We start from the raw sequence: 20,035 nt of genomic DNA, 5'->3' as shown, positions 1-20,035 counted from the left end.
CGCCACGGAGGCGCCACTGCCAGGTGAACAATGTCGGCGTACCAGGACCAGCGTGGCCAGTCTGGAGCCACCAGAATCACCAGGTGCGGTTCCGAGACCAATCTGCGGAGGAACCGGGATAGTAACTGAATCGGAGGAAAGGCATACATCAGACGATACTGATGCCAAGGGGCTACCAATGCATCCGAGGCGTCCGCCAACGGATCGCGCGTTCTTGCCACGAACCTTTCCACCTTTTGATTTAGCCAGGATGCGAACAGATCCACGTCCGGGGATCCCCACCTCGCACACAGCATTTGAAAGACCTCCGGGTGTAGGGACCATTCCCCCTGGTCCAGGGTCTGGCGGCTCAGATAATCGGCCTGCCAATTCTCCACACCCGGAATGTGAACTGCCGAGATCGCCGGGACATGAGCCTCGGCCCAAGACAGAATGTCTGTCACCTCCCGGGCCACCCGAGCACTCCTGGTGCCCCCTTGGTGGTTGATGTAAGCCACCGCGGTAGCATTTTCCGTCTGTACCCGGACAGGACGGCCCCGAAGACGGCCCGACCACTGGAAGAGACAGAGCTTTATCGCTCGCAGTTCCAACACATTTATCGGGAGGGAGGATTCCTCCTCCGACCAAGTGCCCTGGGCAGACAGGTTGCCCAGGACTCCACCCCAGCCCGACAGGCTGGCATCCGTGGTAATCACCGTCCATACCAACGGACGGAAGGACTTGCCTTCCGCCACCGACGGGGACTGTAGCCACCACAGAAGAGCCAATCTGGTCTGACGACTCAAGGAGACACACAGATCCAGGGACTGAGGCAGTCTGTTCCACTTGGCCAGGATCTCCGCTTGGAGAGCCCGCGTGTGAAACTGAGCAAAGGGTATCGCCTCGAAGGCCGACACCATCAACCCCAGGCCCCGCATGCAGGTCCTGAGTGACAAGGACGGGCTGTCCCTGAGGGACCTGATCTCGTCCTGCAAAGTCCGGAGCTTGTCCTCCGGCAAGAACACCTTCGCCTGAGCAGAGTCCAGCATCATTCCCAGGAAGGGAAGGCGAAGCGATGGAGACAACGTCGATTTTTGAACGTTGATGGTCCGCCCGAACTCCTGCACCGTGGTGGACAGATCGCGCACTAGGTCCTGACTGGCACGTGATCTCAGAAGTAGATCGTCCAGGTAACCCAAGACCGCAATGCCCTGAGCCCTCAGTAGGCCCAGAACCGGTGCTAACACTTTGGTAAACACCCTTGGTGCCGAAGCGAGACTGAAAGGTAACGCCACGAACTGGTAGCAGTCCTCTGCGATAGCAAACCAAAAGGTACCGCTGATGACCCTCAAAAATGGGGATATACAGGTACGCATCTTTTAGATCTATCGAGGCCAGGAATTCCCCCGGACTCAAGGAGGACACCACCGAACAGAGAGATTCCATCCGGGAACTTCCGAACACGCACGAAGCGGTTCAGCGCTTTTATAGGAATGGCAAGCTAGAGACTCCAACCGCCGGTCCGTGGGATCCTGGAAAACTGGAGTATCCTCAGTAGGAACCAAGGTAGCCTTGTTTAACACGGCCACAGTGTGATCTACCTGTGGAGGCACACACCATCGTGATTCCGTAGCCGGCGCAAAAGGATAAAGCAATTTGAACCAACTAGGTACCAGGAATGGACATTTTAACGTGCGCCACATTTCATTAACAGTGTAATGAGACTCAGCTGGGCAGGGGAAAACCTGCGCAGACTTGCGGGTCCTGTGCGTCCCAAATGAGGACACAACACCCGGAGGACAGGGCTCATCCTCTAAATGCAAGGTTTCCTTAACAGAAACAATTAACTTGTCCATGGTCGCCCGTTCTTCAGGTGACCCTGGGGAGAAGGTATCAACCCCCTCCATCTCAGCCTCCCCCTCGGACCCCGGGGGGTCCAGGGATGAGCGGGACCCTGAAAAGGGCACGCTCACAGCAGCAGCCATATCCCCATCTGAATCAGAAGATAGAGACAATCTGGGCCTCTTTTTTGCAGCACGTTCAGACATCAGCATTTCCATATTAGACACCAAAGTCGCCACTACAGCAGCTAAATCGGGTCGCAGCGGGGCCACAGGAGAACTGGGGACCCCCACTAAAGCTGGGGGGAACTTGCTTTCCTGAGAATCCATTGCTCAAAGTTCACAGAAAAAAACAGTGCAATAAATGTGTACTGCCCCTTTAAATCGCTGCGGAATGCGCAGCCTACCGCTACAGCTACAGTGACAAAGACCCCAAAAGGAGAGAGAAAACTGAGCCAGAAGCGATAATACAGAGGAATAATGAGAGCGATAACCTGCAGAGCCCGCAGAGTGTTGCCACCGATGTCCTGCTGCATGTGGAAAGGAAGTGCTGCTGAAGTAGGCTGAACTTAAAGACTTTCAGACTCAGGGAAAATGGCTGCCCATAGGATTGCATTGGAGGCTTCAAGAAAATGGCCGCTGAACATGCGGTCGGACCGATCGTTCTACACCCACCAAAATGGCGGCGGATGGCGCCAAAACAGCATGCAGTATCGCCCACAGAGAGGCTGACCATGCTTGCCCCAATTCATTCACTCCGCTGCGGTCGCCACACAACGTCTGCACCCCCAACAATGCACCAAAGTGACACAGGGAACGGGACCCCCACACATAAAGAAACTGCACAAAGCGATCCCCGCAGGGACCGCATCAGGGAGTCACACAGGCACAGACATGGGGGACACACAGCAACACAGACTGCCACCCCAGACAGAGGCCCCACACAGAAGTACTTACCTGTACCAGATGGCGTGGAGTGCCTCTATGCACGGAAAACCGCTGTCCTCACCAGACAGGGAGTGCCGTGAGCCAGGGACATGACACTGCAGCACCGCAGATGTGTCCTGTGAGGTAGCCTCCTCACGGCTGCATCCCTGCAGCGAACAGGGATGGGTCGTTCGTAATGCCAGGGCGAGCCATATCTGAACGCTCGATGGCGGGCTGGGGGTCCATCTGACCCTTTTGCTCTGGAGAACCAGTGCGGTCAGTCCGAATCCCAGCACCGCATGATCCATCTTCATCCGAAGAAAAGACTAACACTAGAAGCTGACAAAATAAACAGCTAGTAAAATAAGAGAAAAAACTGACATTTTCAAAGAAAAATCAAATAAAAGATTAGGAAGGCTGAGACTGAAGCCCCAGCACAAGGTAAGCCTGACTACTCCTGACACTAGGCAGATTAAAACTGAGTTGGGAGTGGTGATGCAGGGGGGGTATTGACCAGATGGGACAGCCCCCATGGGTGTGTATATGCTAATGCCTTTTGTCTTTGGACTAAGTCTATATGCCTAGCTACTCCTGCGGAAGGGAAGTCAATACCCAACAGTGATGACTTAGAGGAGGCGGCGACTGTCTGAGGACGTAAGAGAAAGACATAATTTTTATTTGGGTACAACGCTGCACGACGGCGCAATTGTCCGTTAAAATAACGCAGTGCCGAATCGCAAAATAGGGCCTGGTCATTAAGGGGGAAATCCTTCCGGTCTTAAAGTGGTTAAAGAAGAAATACTAAGGGTTGCTCGCAACACAAGGAACATTAAACTAGATGGAATCCACATACAAATATACCCAGAATGTGTCCCAGGCACAAAATTATAACCATACAAGCTGAGCTAAAAAATGATAATAATAAAGGGAACAGTGAATGTCCAAAAATAGAAATGTGGAATTGCCACTAAGTGACCAATTATATCTAAGAATACAATATTGAGACAAACACATAAGTGGCTGAAAAAAGTCCAAGTGATCAATGATAGCTGGTGATAAATTATTGAAACAGTCACATAAAAGACTGAAAGAAAGAGTCCCAAATTGTGAATGATGAATACAGGTGAAGTATATCGATACCTAAATATATAACAGACACGTGATGTGTTGTCCTCCCCCACCTGTCCACCAATCCACCACCACATTCAAGTCTGCTTACCAGATGGCACAGGTAATGGAGCCAAGCAGCCACTGAGGGAGGATCAGGGTATAGAGATGTACCGAACGGTTCGCCGGCAAACGGTTCCCGGCGAACTTCGAACGTTCGCGTTCGCCGCTGCGGGCGAACATATGCGATGTTCGGTCCACCTCCTATACATCATCATTGAGGCAAACTTTGACCCTGAACATCACAGTCAGCAGACACATTTCAGGCCAATCAGCATACCTCCCTCCCACACCCTCCCACCTCCTATAAATAAGCAAGGGCAGCATCCATCTTAGATCATTTCTGTGTTACTGAGAGCAGGGAAAGTGCTGGTGCTGCTGTTATAGCTGGGGACAGTTCCCGGTCTTGTTAGCCAGTGTTCTTGGTACACTCCTGCTGTAAGGACAGCACCCCAAAAAGCCCTTCCTAGGGCTGGTATTTGAGGTTTTTTTTGGATATATATATATATATATATATATATATATATATATATATATACATCTATTGTCCCCAAAAAGCCCTTTTGAGGGCTGGGCTGGTATTTGTGTAATTTTTTTTGTTCTGTGATATATATATATATATTGTCCCCAAAAGCCCCTTTGAGGGCTGGTATTTGAGTATTTTTTAGTATATATATATATGTAGCATGTCCAGAACCAGAAAAAAAAGATCATATAGGTGTAAAAGGGGTTCCCACCATCCCTGCTCTACTGAAAAATTATCTTTTTTTTCTGGTTCTGGACATGCTACAGAGCTGAAACTTCACAGGTACACTTTTTAGACCCCCTAGACACGAAATCACACAAAAAAAGTTCTTAAAAATTGTCATTTTTGATAGAGAGCCAATTATTGGAAAAAAAAAAAAAAAAAACTTAACAAAAAAAACATTTCTTTGGATTTATTGTTTGGGGGGGATCTAAAAAGTGTACCTGTGAAGTTTCAGCTCTGTAGCATGTCCAGAACCAGGAAAAAAAGATCATATAGGTGTAAAAGGGGTTCCCACCATCCCTGCTCTACTGAAAAATTATCTTTTTTTCTGGTTCTGGACATGCTACAGAGCTGAAACTTCACAGGTACACTTTTTAGACCCCCTAGACACTAAATCACACAAAAAAGTTCTTAAAAATTGTCATTTTTGATAGAGAGCCAATTATTGGAAAACTTAAAAAAAGAAAAAACTTAAAAAAAAAAAATGTCTTTGGATTTAGTGTCTGGGGGGTCTAAAAAGTGTACCTGTGAAGTTTCAGCTCTGTAGCATGTCCAGAACCAGAAAAAAAATAAAATTAGGGTTAGGGCTAGGGTTAGGGTTAGGGTCAGGGCTAAGGTTAGGGTTATTTTTAGTGCTTAGGGTTAGAGTTAGAGGGGTAGGGGTAGGGCTACTAACTCTAACCCTAAGTATCTCACCGTAACCCTAACCCTAGCCCCTAACACTAAACCTAACCCTAACCCTCTAACCATTACCCTAACCCTCTAAGCCTAGCCATAAAAATAACCCTAAACCTAACCCTAACCCTAGCCCTAATTCGTATTTCTTTCTGGTTCTGGACATGCTACAGAGCTGAAACTTCACAGGTACACTTTTTAGACCCCCCCCCCCCCAGATGCTAAATCCAAAGAATTTTTTTTTTTTTAATTTTTCCAATCATTGGCTCTCTATCAAAAAGGACAATTTTAATAACTTTTTTGTGTGATTTAGTGTCGGGGGGGGGGGGTCTAAAAAGTGTACCTGTGAAGTTTCAGCTCTGTAGCATGTCCAGAACCAGAAAAAAAAATAGAATTAGGGTTAGGGCTAGGGTTAGGGTCAGGGCTAAGGTTAGGGTTATTTTAAGTGCTTAGGGTTAGAGGGTTAGAGTTAGAGGGGTAGGGGTAGGGCTACTAACTCTAACCCTAAGTATTTTACCGTAACCCTAACCCTAGCCCCTAACACTAAACCTAACCCTCTAACCATAACCCTAACCCTCTAACCTTAACCCTAACCCTCTAAGCCTAGCCATAAAAATAACCCTAACCCTAGCCCTAACCCTAGCCCTAAGCCTAACCCTAGCCCTAACCCTAATTCATATTTTTTTCTGGTTCCGGACATGCTACAGAGCTGAAACTTCACAGGTACACTTTTTAGACCCCCCAGATGCTAAATCCAAAGAAATTTTTTATTTTTATTTTTTTTTTAATTTTTCCAATAATTGGCTCTCTATCAAAAAATTACAATTTTTAAGAACTTTTTTTTGTGTGATCCCTCTCCGGCATGCCACAGTCCAGGTGTTTGTCCCCTTGAAACAACTTTTCCATTACTATTGTGGCCAGAAAGAGTCCCTGTGGGTTTTAAAATTCGCCTGCCTATTAAAGTCTATGGCGGTTCGCAATGTTCGCCGGTTCGCGAACATTCGCCGATTTTCGCGTTCGCCGTTCGCGAACGGCGAATTTTATGTTCGCGACATCACTATCAGGGTACACCGGAGTTCATATGACTCTACAGTAGGGATAGACCGATATGGTTTTTTCAGGGCCGATACCGATATCTTGGTCACAACGTATCGGTATCAGCCGATATAGGCCGATATTTTGTACATTTAAAGTTTTGAAAAATAAAGACAATTTTTGACACAAATCTGGTACTGAACATGTTCATTTTTGTTTAATACTTAATGGCTGGCTTTCTGGCACCCTGTTCTGGGGGGTGGCTGGCTGGCAGCCTGTGGTGGATGGCTGGCTGGCACCCTGTGGTAGGTGGGTGGCTGGCACAGGGCCTGTGGGTGGCTGGCTGGTACAGAGCCTGTGGGCGGCTGGCTGGTACAGAGCCTGTGGCTGGCTGGTACAGGGCCTGTGGCTGGCTGGTACAGGGCCTGTGGCTGGCTGGTACAGAGCCTGTGGCTGGCTGGTACAGGGCCTGTGGCTGGCTGGTACAGAGCCTGTGGGCGGCTGGCTGGTACAGAGCCTGTGGCTGGCTGGTACAGGGCCTGTGGCTGGCTGGTACAGAGCCTGTGGCTGGCTGGTACAGGGCCTGTGGCTGGCTGGTACAGAGCCTGTGGGTGGCTGGCTGGTACAGGGCCTGTGGCTGGCTGGTACAGGGCCTGTGGCTGGCTGGTACAGAGCCTGTGGGCAGCTGGCTGGTACAGAGCCTGTGGCTGGCTGGTACAGGGCCTGTGGATGTGGGTGCCTGGCTGGCACCGGGCTGCTGTGGGTTGGTGTATAGCTGTGATACACTTACACGAGACTAGTCCTGACTCCAGATGAGGCTGTCCAAGACAAGGGAGGCGGCCTAAGAAGGCAGACTGACATCACAAAAATTTCAGTAATATCAGCCAGTTCCAGGGCCGATACCGATATATCGGTGGAAAGTGCATGTTGACCACCGATATATCGGCCTTGCCATAATCGGTCTATCCCTGCGCTACAGGAAATCCGATCAGATGGAGAAGCAGGAGAATTACCGGGAATAGCCCACTAACAAGGGGGAAGGTAGTGAGATCCACCCAGGGCCGGTACAAGTGGTGGGCGGAAGGGGCGGGTGCCCTGGGCGGTAACATTTAATAGAGGAAGGGGGGCGCAGGTGAAGTGTCGGCAGAGTACACTGTCTGTGTGTATAACTGTACACACCATTGGCTTTATATCAGCAACAATGTGCCGAGTGTGCTCCTGCACTCGGCACAAGACTGGAACTGCAGAGCCCTTCCCTTCCTGTGGAGATACTCCCCCTGACAGGACCTTCTCAATTCACAGTGCCGGCTTTGTGTGACGTCATTGAGACGCCGGCCGGCCGGCGGAGGCGGGATGGCAGAGGATCGCTGCCAGGGCTGAAACCTAGAGGAGGAACCAAGTGTGTATCCCACACAGGGGCGGACTGACTATTAGGGCGCTCGGGCATTGCCCATGAGAGGCTCAGTCAGCCCTCCCTGACGGTGGTTTCTGCAGCGCTGGGAGAGGACTGAGAGGACTCTGGTGCTGGCAGGGATGAGCGAGCAGCGGTAATTGCAGCAGTAGCCTCGGGCTCTCTGGGCACTTCTTCCCCCGGGGAATTCAGCTGAGGGGCGGGGCCACAATCCACATCCCCGCCATGTAGAGTGCACTGCAGAGTGGATCGGTCTCAGAGCTGGTAGCAACCTGTTTGCAGTACAGCAGCAGGTTAGTGTGTGATGGCCAGCCCTCTGCCCAGTAGTTTAGTATATAACTGCTTTAATCTATACCATCCAGGCTGAGTGTTGATTTCTGTATACACTGAGTGCACACTGATAACTGTATAGTGAGTGCCACTCAGTGTACAGATATCAGTGTTATATATAGGGAATAGCACTCTGAGTACAGTCACAGGTATTAGCACTCTGTACAGAGATCAGTGTTATTGGGAATAGCACTTAGTGAGTGCTATTCCCAATATATAGCACTGATATCTGTACTCTTAGTGCTATTCCTTATAAATAACACTTATATCTATACACTGAGCGGCACTCAGTATACAGATATCAGTTTTATATATATATATAGGGAATAGTCCTCACTGTACAGATATCCAGGAACAGTCTGACCATTTGGGCACCAGGGCAGTGCCCGGGGCCACTAGGGGGCCCCATGACAGGCCCCTGTCCTAAATTTCTCTCCACTCCTCCTTCTTCATATGGAAAGGGTCAAGTTGAAGAGGAGCGGGCGACATGGGTTGGGTGTGTACATGGAGGGCACAGTGTACAACTGAGGACAGTATACACTCTCACAGTGCGCAGCTCCTCCACATGTGAAGGGTCCTGTGATGAGAGGAGATGTGAGGAGAGAACCCACCCTTTGTCCTATGCTGTGTCTGGGGACAACCCCACTCATGTCCCTTCCTCCCAGGGCTGGACCCGATCACACTGTCAGTCCAGTCTGGGCTCTGCTTCCCCTGCCTATCTTTTTGTTTCTCCACCGAACTCTGGAATATGTGGCAGGGAAAAGCCTCTGCTATGCCTGAACTGGGGGACAGCCCCCAGTGCCATTGCTGGGAATCATTGTTGCAGAAATTGATGCGAATGCTGTGGGTTATTATTGCGTAAATTGGGAGCTGTTTTATGTATTCTCTTGTTTTGAAATGACACTAAATCTTTCTTTACACGGGGGCGGGGGGGGGGGCGCAGTTTGCCATCTTCGCCCTGGGCACCAAATTACCTTGTCCCAGCACTGGATCCACCTGTATGTCATCACTCGTCCCGCACTCACAGGTCCAAGGATCACCAAACACATACAAGTCAGCGTGCTGACGTCACCTGCGTTACCCAGAAGGACGGGCAGAGCGATAAGCCAGCCAGCTTACATCCTTTTAGCGTGAATTTATTTATATTGTGTAAATGCAATTTTTTTTTTTATTCCCAATAACGGTTTAAGCGGTTTTAAACTACGGAGCCCCTATTATTCCTTTATATGGCGGCTGTTTGGTGATCCCTGGACCTGTGAGTGCGGGACAAGCTGTGACATACAGGTGGATCTCACTACCTTCCCCCTTGTTAGTGGGCTATTCCCGGGAATTCTCCTGCTTCTCCATCTGGTTGGATGTCCTGTAGAGTCATATGAACTCCGGTGTACCCTGATCCTCCCTTAGTGGCTGCTTGGCTCCATTACCTGTGCCATCTGGTAAGCAGACTTGAATGTGGTGGTGGATTGGTGTACAGGTGGGGGAGGACAACACATCACGTGTCTGTTATGATATTTAGGTATCGATATACTTCACCTGTATTCATCATTCACAATTTGGGACTCTTTCTTTCAGTTTTTTATGTGACTGTTTCAATATTTATCACCAGCTATCATTGATCACTTGGATTTTTTTTCAGCCACTTATGTGTTTGTCTCAATATTGTATACTTAGATATAATTGGTCACTTAGTGGCAATTCCACATTTCTATTTTTGGACATTCACTGTTCACTTTATTATTATAATTTTTTAGCGCAGCTTGTATTGTTATAACATTTGTTATTACCTGCAACAGATCATCCGGCACCCCGACCAGGTACCTCCGTTGACGGATGCTCCTAGAGCTTCCCGAGGGCTCCAAGCACTCCACCAGACACCATAACCACCTCAGACCCCACGAACCACCGCAGCTTGGTTTGGGTCTCGCCCTCTTCTACCCACCCTGGACCTACAACAAGGCTCCAGGTTCCTGTGGGTGAACCTCTCTTTCCCCAGAGAGTGAAGCAGGAACAAGCCCTTACACAAGCTCTTACAAGAGCTTAGTGATTATCAAAGGGAGTATGGAGGACATAGCAATCCCTTGTAGCAGGTTCCCCCAATGAGAGACAGGACTCTAGATTAAGGGTGAAGTAGAACTCAGACTTTAATGGTACAGCTGCTCTTTTATACAGTTTCCCCCCACAAGGTTAACAAATAGGTGGACCTTGTTGAGGACAGGACATGACATTCACAATCCAATGAAAACTGAGTTTTACACTCCCATACAGTGTATACAATCCGCCCCCTCTGGCTGATTACAGTATCATGTGCAGATTAAAGTGTATACAGAAACAGAAGTAACCTAATCTAATTATCTAGCCATTTGGACAGAGAAATGTGAGGTCATTAACATTTAACAATGGGACAGACACAATCCACATTCCATTTCAATACACAAACAATAGGGAAGTCTAACAATGACAGTCTGTGTGTCTCTCTCACAGACAAGCACACAGAATACACATTATCTAGGAGGCAGACTTCATGGCAATGGTCCATAACACTCTAAATATTCCAGTGTAAAGTGGGAATAAATCTTCATATTTCTTTATGAAGATATTGCTGACAAATATTACTGTCCCATCTGAAGCAATTCAAACCATTAATTATCTATCTTTCACTCCCAGTGATGGTGAATACCATCACATTACCTGGTGCATATTGGGTATTACTATACCTACTATGTTATGTGGGGCTCACCCTTCTCAGCATACTCAGGAAAGTTTGATATGTTCTTCAAGTTGACCCTTTTTTTTTTCTCCTCTCCTCTGTTCTTAAAACACTGTCACACTTTAGAACTAGTGATCGACCGATACCGGTTTTTCTTTGCCGATACCAATACCGATATTTCACCGATCACATATCGGTATCGGCCGATTTTGGCTGACATTTTCACACATGTAACATTTTGCAAAAAAAACACAAGTTTTGACACAAATCTCTTAACAAACGTGTTAATCTTTATTTATTAACATTTTTAACATGAAGTGCTCGTTCTTCACACCTTAAAGTCTGAGTCTGGGCTCCAGCTTGGCGGCTCTGGTTTAATCCTATATTCTTCTCTCCACAGTCCACACACGTCTGACTCCTCCCATGACCCCCGTCCTGGCAGCACTCCCACTCTTGACTCCTCTGTAGGCTCCCCCCCAGAGACTGCGGACATGATACAAGAGATGGTCAGAGACTGTGCAGACATGATACAAGAGATGGTCAGAGACTGCAGACATGATGCAAGAGATGGTCAGAGTCTGTGCAGACATGATACAAGAGATGATCAGAAACTGTGCGGACACGATACAAGAGATGGTCAGAGACTGTGCAGACATGATACAAGAGATGGTCAGAGACTGTGCAGACATGATACAAGAGATGGTCAGAGACTGCAGGCATGATACAAGAGATGGTCAGAGACTGTGCAGACATGATACAAGAGATGATCAGAAACTGTGCGGACACGATACAAGAGATGGTCAGAGACTGTGCAGACATGATACAAGAGATGGTCAGAGACTGCAGGCATGATACAAGAGATGTGGGAAGTAAATGGTGCGGGGGGGGGGCAAGCTGTACAGAACTCTTCATGCCCACATAGATAATAGAGGAGAGAGCAGTCAGTTGAAGTGCCCACCCCCCATAGCCACACTATACAGTTCCCATAGACAATGCTGTACAGAGCCACCATGATAATGAGCAGCAATGGCACAGCTCACCTGTGTCCGGTCCTAAGCACACCACCCGTGTCACCTCTGGTCTCCTCATGCCATCTCCGTGCTCCTCTGAGCACTCCCTGCACACACAGTACGGGCAGCCAGGCACACAGTGTGTGAGGAGGGAGATGTCAGCAGCGCCCTCATTAGATACAGGCTGCAGAGCCCTGTTGTGATGTAACCTCTGATTGGCAGAGTGTGTGGTGGGCGGAGCAGTGTGTTTAAGCAGTCATACACAGTGAGTGAGGGGAGGTCTTGGGAAGGAAGCTCTTGTTAGGACATGTGGCCCCACAGCCCTGGCGTTCCCTACAGCCAGTCTGGTCTGGGGACACCAACCAGGGGACATTCCCTCCCACACACATGGTAGGCAAATTAGGTGGCTGCAAGGCCCCTGTAAGCATGAGGCCTTAGGCAACTGCCTAATTTGCCTAATTAGAGAGCCACCTCTGGAGTTGAAGTCATCAGCTGCACTCCCTGATTGAGGTGTGAAATGTTTTACCCTCATGCTATCTGAGAGTGATAGTGAAGGAGTGAAATGAGGAAGATATAGACGGCCCCTGGAAAGCTGCCAGTCCCTAGGCTCCTGCCTGGGTCACCTGCTGGGTAATCCAGCTCTATCCGTATGACTTGTGTTATTGCAGCCAAATACATCAACTGTGTGTTCCTTTGTGAAATGTGCTAATGATATGAAGGAGAATTCCTGACACGTTTCCTCACCTTATTACATGTCCTTTATTTTCCCCCAGATAGGGAGATTATTGTCAGGAATCCTCTCATGTATTATCTGTGTTCCTCTGTATAAGACTTCTTATGACTACGTGTCTCAGCCTCGCCCTGTGTCGGAATGTACAGAGCTGGTCACCTCGCCCTGTGTAGGAGTGTACAGAACTGGTTACTGAGTGTCAGAGACTTTCACTTTCATTTCTCTCTTCTGCTCTCAGCGATGGCGTCTGCTGATTTGAGGAAGGAGCTGGAATGTTCCGTCTGTCTGAACATTTATACAGATCCTGTAATGCTGAAATGTGGACACAACTTCTGCCAGGACTGTATTGGTCGTGTGTTGGATACGCAGGAGGGGTCTGGAGGTTATTCCTGTCCTGATTGCAGAGAAGAGTTCCGGGAGCGACCTGCACTGCGGAGGAACATAACACTACGTAACATAGTGGAGAATTTCCAGTCCACCCATCCAGATCAGGAGCAGTCTGGGGTCTTCTGTACTTACTGTATTCACACTCCTGTACCTGCTGTGAAATCCTGTCTGATGTGTGAAGCTTCTCTGTGTGACAATCACCTGAGAGTCCACAGCAAGTCACCAGAACACGTCTTATGTGACCCCACCACTTCCCTGGAGAACAGGAAATGCTCCGTCCATAAGGAACTACTGAGGTATTACTGCACTGAGGACTCCTCCTGTATCTGTGTGTCCTGCAGTTTGGCCGGAAAACATCGGGGACACCAGGTGGAGACTCTGGATGAGGCCTCTGAGATGAAGAAGAAGAAACTGAGGAATGTTCTGCAGAAACTGATGACTGAGAGAGAGGAGACGGAGAAAAGAGTGCAGAGTCTGCAGGAACGCAGTACAAGGAAAAGCAGATGATGAAACAGAGAGAATCACTGCCCTGTTCAGAGACCTCAGGAGACGTCTGGAAGACCTGGAGAAGAGAATCCTGAGTAACATCTCCGGGCAGGCAGAGCGGGTCTCCGGGGTAATCAATGATCTGGTCCAGGATCTGGAAATAAAGAAGGAGGAGCTGTCCAGGAAGATGGGGGACATTGAGAAGCTGTGTAACATGATGGATCCACTGACTGTCCTACAGGAATCAGACACAGGTGACTTGTGTGATACTGAGGATGGAGATAATAAGGACAGAGAGAGAAATGATAAACTCCTCCATGATGGAGGGGATCTGGATGTGGCGGGGATCTCACACACATTACACACAGGTTTATCTGATATCATGTCTGGGGTAAATGTACAGAAATGTACAGGCACACATGTCTATCCACATTCTACTACAAAGGGCAAAGGTCACATCAATGCTGAACCATTCAGGAGACGTCTCCAACCCTCCCCCACCATACAACACTCACACCGCCAGGCTGGAGGACCAAATATTGGGGCTGTACAGCAAACATCGGGGGTTACAGACATATTACTGGATGTGAGCACAGCTGGTAATAATCTACAGATATCAGATGACAGGAAAACTGCATCCTACTCATCATCACATCAGAATCGCCCAGAAACACCAGAGAGGTTTCAGGATTCTCAGGTGATAAGCAGTCAGAGTTTCTCCTCAGGGAGACATTACTGGGAAGTGGATGTCGGGGGGTCAGATTGGTGGAGAGTCGGGATGTGTTACCCCAGTATAGACAGGAGAGGAGATCAGTCAGGGATTGGATGTAATAAGAAGTCCTGGGGTTTGGGGAGGTGGGGGTGGGGTATTCAGTACTCAATGATACATGACAGGAATCAGATCCTGTTACCCAGCGGTGTCTCCAGTAACAGAGTCAGGATAGATCTGGATTATGAGGCCGGGCGGATCTCCTTTTATGATCTGTGTGACCCGATCCGACACCTCCACACCTTCACCACCACCTTCACTGAGCCCCTCCATGCTGGGGTAGGTATATGGGGAGGGTGTATAAAGATATGTGGGGGGGAATGAGAAGAGAGAGATCTGCCCAGAGACATCACAAGGGGGATTATCTGATTGGTGATTGGTGCAATACTCATCCAATAGGAGGAAGCAGTGGACAGGAAACATGACTGATTTATTTATAAAGCTGCAGGTTCCGGGGCCGTCGTCTTCATCCTAAACCTCACTTCACCACCTAGTGTGTCACTGACCAGTACGAAGCATGCAGGAGGGCAGATTCTTCAGCCTTCACTGGCTGCATGCTTGATCTGGGTCAGTGACACACTACATAGTGTAGCCAGGATCAGGATGATGGCCCTGGGGTCTCCACCATCACAGTCTATAGCAAAATATTTATTTTTTCTGCTTTGTATGGAGCTGGGGGAAGATCAGAACCTCTGTCAGGTTTTTACTGCTATCTGGGGCTCCATTAGAGATCTCCCCTCACTTCCTGTCCTGGTGACAACGTTTCACCAAACAGGAAGTGAGGGAAACTTTCCAACATCAAAACAGATAGAATAAAAAAGTCCTTTTCTTTAGTAGAGTAAGGGAAGGATTAGAACCCCTGTCAGATCTTTATTTCTGTCTGTGTCCCTGGTGTAGATTTTCCTTCATTTCCTGTCTGATAAAATGTTGTCACCAGGACAGGAAGTGAGGGGAAATCTCTCTAATGGAGCCCCCGATAGCAGTAAAACCTGACAGGGGTTCTAGTTCTCCCCCACTCCATCCAAATCTAGAACAATAGGATTTGTCTAGACACACACTTTATTATCCACAATGAGAATTCCTACATTTCTGTCCCCACAGGTTCCTTTACATGACCAATCCATGGATCTGTGATTGCTCCTCCCCCTCCCTGTGATTGGCTGTGATGAGTGTCACAGCCAGTGCTAGTCTTGTTCCTATTTGGTTATGAAGTAGAGGGGGCGGGGATTCTGGTGTGGGTGTGGACAGGTGACAGGGGGGTATACAGTCTCAGGAAGTGGAAATCCTCTGCTCTGTATACGGGAATATTGATCAGTGATTGGATATAGATATAACAATCAGACGGATTGAAATATTACTAGTATAGCACAGACCCGAGATCCTGCTGCTTGGTCCCAGGTTCCATTCCCTGATAGGCCTAGAGCAGCCAGGCACAACGCATTTCCACCGTCACTCAAGTCTATGATCGGGCCTTGAATGTCCTTTTGCAGTTTATTTGCTGAACCACTTGCTGCCAAATCAGGTCCCTGTATGTCATGTGACTTCCAGTGGTTGTAGCGGGATGATATGCAGCTGCAGGCGTCACCCCCGGTACCGGTGTTTAGAGCCGGCGGTCGTCTTTCTTTTTTTTTTATATAACATTTTATTGAAGTTCAACTCTGTACAACAGGAGTATATTACAACCATGTAAAAATATACAATAAAGGTACAAAACTGAAGGCAAATGGTCATGAAGTAGGAGCATACTAATTGGCTCGAGGAACTTCAAAAGTAGGCTGTAACCTCTGTAAACAAAAGATATCAATATGGAATATCTCATTTTAAGAAACTATGGGGGGGGGGGGGAAGGGGGGGAAGGGAGGAGAGGAGGAGTAGCTAGATAGACGTGCTTAGAACAAACAAAATTTGCAATTTTGGGCAATGTGCCCACCAGAGATGCCCCTGTGGGGGGCATGGATACACATCAACGTTGGGCATCAACGTTGGGAACCGTCTCAACTGCCCCTTACAACATGTAAATCTGCGAGTTATAGCTGGAAACAAAATTACCAAACATCCCCTTCACTCAACTCGGCATGCCGTGGTGGCACTTGGCTCCCGACTGGAGTTCCGTAAATAAAGTTTAGGAGAGAAGTGGCACCAGCATATATAGAAAGGGGTTTAGAATTACCAAATATATACATAAGTGAGAGACTAGGTCAGGTCAGGTGGGTGATTTCCCTTCCATGGGGGAAGGGCAGACCATTTTCTGGCAAAACGAGCATTGCTAGCAGAGGAGGTGTGCTGCAGGCCTATGAGTTCCCGGTCCCGGAGCATGGATAAGTCATCATGCAGTTCCTTGAGTGTGGGAGGGAATGTATCCATCCAGTGTTTGAGGATCAGCCTGCGGGCTAACATGAGACAGGAGAGTATCCAAGGTTTGTAAGTGAGCAAAAGACTCAGAGAGTGTCCGAAACGACTTGAGGATGTTTTGCCGATCCATGTAGTTTAAATATCTCACTATGAAGGAGCAGGGGGTTTTCCTATCATTCGACAGGGCCCCTATCATTCGACGGGGCCCCCTCTTTCAGCGATACACGTGGTGTGAATCCCCAGGGCCATGTTTACATTCCTTCTCACAGAAATAAACGTTATTAGAAAACAAATTGAAGCAACAGTGTAAAAATAAAAAAAATGTATAAATGAATGATTTTTAAAAAGTGCCCCCGCTACCACGTGCTAGAGCGCAAAGGCGAACGCGTGCGTCAAACCCAAACGCACACAAACCGCGATTGTCCCACACATGTGAGGTATCACCGCAAACGTCAGACCATGGGCAGTAATTCTAGCACTAGACCTCCTCTGTACATCTAAAGTGGTGACCTGTAAAGGCTTTTACATCATCGCCTATCGAGAGTAAAATTTGTGTAATTTGTCGCCGTTGTGCGGGCGTGCGCAATTGTGACATGTTTGGTATCTATTTACTCGGTGTGACATCATCTTTTATATTTTACAAAAAAAATGGGTTATGTATTGTGTTTTTTTGCATTCAAATTTAAAAAAGTGTATTTTTTTCCAAAAATTACGTTTGAAAAGTGTCTGCTGTACTCCAGAGTACAGAGTAATATAGTCTATGACATACACCTCATTTCTAACCTCTCCTCTATTGGCACTTTTCCACTGCAAGTACCAGCTCGTACCGGCTCGGCTCTACTCGGCCCTGCTTGGCCCGGTTTGCTTTTCCACTGCTGGTACCGCATGGTACGGTGTTGGAACGGTTCGGTACGGTACGGTATAGGTTTGCTTTTCCACTAAAGTAGCACTAAAGTTAAGTGGGTGGGATAACAACGGGGTGGGTGGGATTCTCTGACCAATCAGTGGCTAGTAGTGACTGCATGCAAAGGATTTTGGGATATGGTACCAGTTTGGTACCTGTTGGAACCACAATCGAGTAGGTACTGTTTTTTCAGAGCCGTACCGTACCGTACTGTTCGGTTCCATGCAGTGGAAAAGCAAACCTATACCGTACCGTACCGAACCGTTCCGACCCTATACCATGCGGTACCATGCAGTGGAAAAGCACAAAAGCGTGTCGAACCGTTACGGTTCCATGCAGTGGAAAAGCGCCATATGGTCCTGGTGATGGTTTATTGTTATGTTACTTATTACGCCTTCACACGCTGTTTCTTTACATATCTGTTGGATGGCGCCCCTGCATGGGCAAACCATGGCTTGCTATGATTTTTGAAATTTCAATAAAAATATTGAAACAGAAAAATTGCTGTACAAATATCGTGTGACATAAAGAACTGCAAAACCCTCCAATTTATTCCCTAGAGCAGGGTTTCTCAATCAGGTTCCATGGAACTCTAGGGTTCCTCCAGAGGTTGCTGGGGGTTCCTTGAGCAATGAGCAGTTTCTGGCTCTCAGATAAGTTCCCACTGACGCCAATGATCTTTTTAGCTCTCTGTAAGGGGGGTAATTCTTCCCAATGACCATCACACCAATGTATGATGAGTTGTAGGTATAGTCATTTGTAGCAGGGGTTCCCTGAGATTGGAAAAAGTTATTTCAAGGGTTCCTCTATGTGGAAAGGGTTGAGAAAGGTTGCTCTTGGGCCTCTGTGTTAAACATAAATATAATGTTTGGGGGTTCTAACAAATTTTCTAGCAAAAAAAAAAAAAACTATTTTCATATGTAAAGAAAAAGTGCCAGAAAATGCCAGGTCTTTAAGTGGTTAAAGAACTGGAATAGCGGGAGCCTTGGGATACTCCAAAACATCTAATAAACTGTAATGGAGGACACTACATGTGGGTGAGAACCTCCCTCTTGGATGTGAAGGGTAACAAGATTCCAAACCGAAGTCTTCAGCAGAAGTATAATCCTGAGTGTCCTGCTGTGAGCTCTCCTGTCCCTGGAATCCACATGACAGCTACTCATTGTGTCCTGTATGCTGTGTTGCCATCCGCAGTATCAGTCAGCTTCTGTATGTGTTGCCTGTGTCTTGGATCCTCAGATGTGCTTTCTGCGTGCCTTTGGGGGACTAGGCCAGAGGTCCCCCAGCCCAGGCAGGAGCCAGGACCCCACAAAGAACATCCTTAGAGTTGCAGGTATTCTCCCAGGGATACCACAGCCCTCAGGATGGGTCTTACTCCTCCAGGAACAAGAGAGCCATTCCAAGCCCCAGCCTATTTATACCCCTCCCAGACCCCTGCTGGTCACTCACTCTTTTGACCAGGGATTGGCATGAATATTTTGGCCAGGGTCAAAGCTCCTCCACCCCCTATATCCCAGAATTCAGTGGGATACGGGGGAAAGTAGTTGATCCTGCACCAGCTGTCCATTAGCTGTACGGTATGACATGGTGCAAGAGTCCAAAACATAGAGCTATGTTAGATGAACCCTGATGTGCTTATATACGTCATGCCATGGCTGGGAATTGATCTTGTGGTCTGGAGTGTTCTGGATCGTTTCCCTACTACCTGAGCCACTGGTGATTCTTATTCTGATCTTGCTTCTCACTATCAACTAACTTTTGATATGAGACTCTTGCTCCACCCAGTGGCCAGCTGCAGTCGGTTACCTTATACCCTGACCTTTATATACTGTACCCTCTTCCACTTCCTGCTAAGGCCTTAGTATAGATTTAGCTTCCTGTTTGACTACTGTTTGTTTGATTTCCTTTACGGACCTTGGCTACTCCTGACCTTTCTTTGAATCACCCCTTTGGACTATACGGACTCCGGTTATCAACTCTACTGACCCCTGACCTCTCTCCTGGACTTCTCTTCCTTGGAACTTGGCTTCAGACCTATCTCTCCTAACCGTGAGTCCTTTACGTTTGTTCTTTCTGAGGTTTTGCTTGCCACACTCACATTTGTTGATGATACAAGATCGCTCAAACACACGCCCAGCGCTAGTGGTCACTATGAAATATTCCGTAAATCCAGTTAAACACTATAAATGGTTAATAGCTGCTACTGTTATCCTCTATACAGAATATATTGCATTCAGCAGCGCTATGAAATTTCCACACATCTAATATATTAATAAAAAATGTCCATATAAATGTAAAACATAAGCAGTCCCCCTGATCACCAGTGAGTCAATAATACTTAAGTGTCATGGAGTCCGTGATAAAGGTTTTCAACAAACGGTGGTACTCCCAATAGTTGTATACAATATATATGTGTCCTTCACCACACCTCCAGTACACCCCTCAAAGTGGACACTCACCAGATATAAATGGAACAGAACCCTTATGCAACTTTTGCTTATTGGCACAAACTTCCTCTTAATTCCTCTGGCTCTATAATGCCGATTACTGCAGTTTGTGACTTCCTGTTTCACCAAT

At 47.7% G+C, this 20,035-nt stretch overlaps 1 pseudogene across 1 annotated transcript; it reads left to right on the top strand.

The window, feature by feature from the left end:
• The first annotated feature begins 12,719 nt into the window (after positions 1-12,719).
• Positions 12,720-14,390, top strand: LOC309557243 (E3 ubiquitin/ISG15 ligase TRIM25-like; annotated as a pseudogene). Its single transcript has one exon. The product of its transcript is annotated as an E3 ubiquitin/ISG15 ligase TRIM25-like (transcript).
• The last annotated feature ends 5,645 nt before the right edge of the window (positions 14,391-20,035 follow it).

Source organism: Pelophylax lessonae, assembly GCF_965119305.1.
Source record: "Pelophylax lessonae genome assembly, chromosome: 1".
NCBI lineage: Eukaryota > Metazoa > Chordata > Amphibia > Anura > Ranidae > Pelophylax > Pelophylax lessonae.
This window is presented reverse-complemented; position numbering and strand designations above follow the sequence as displayed.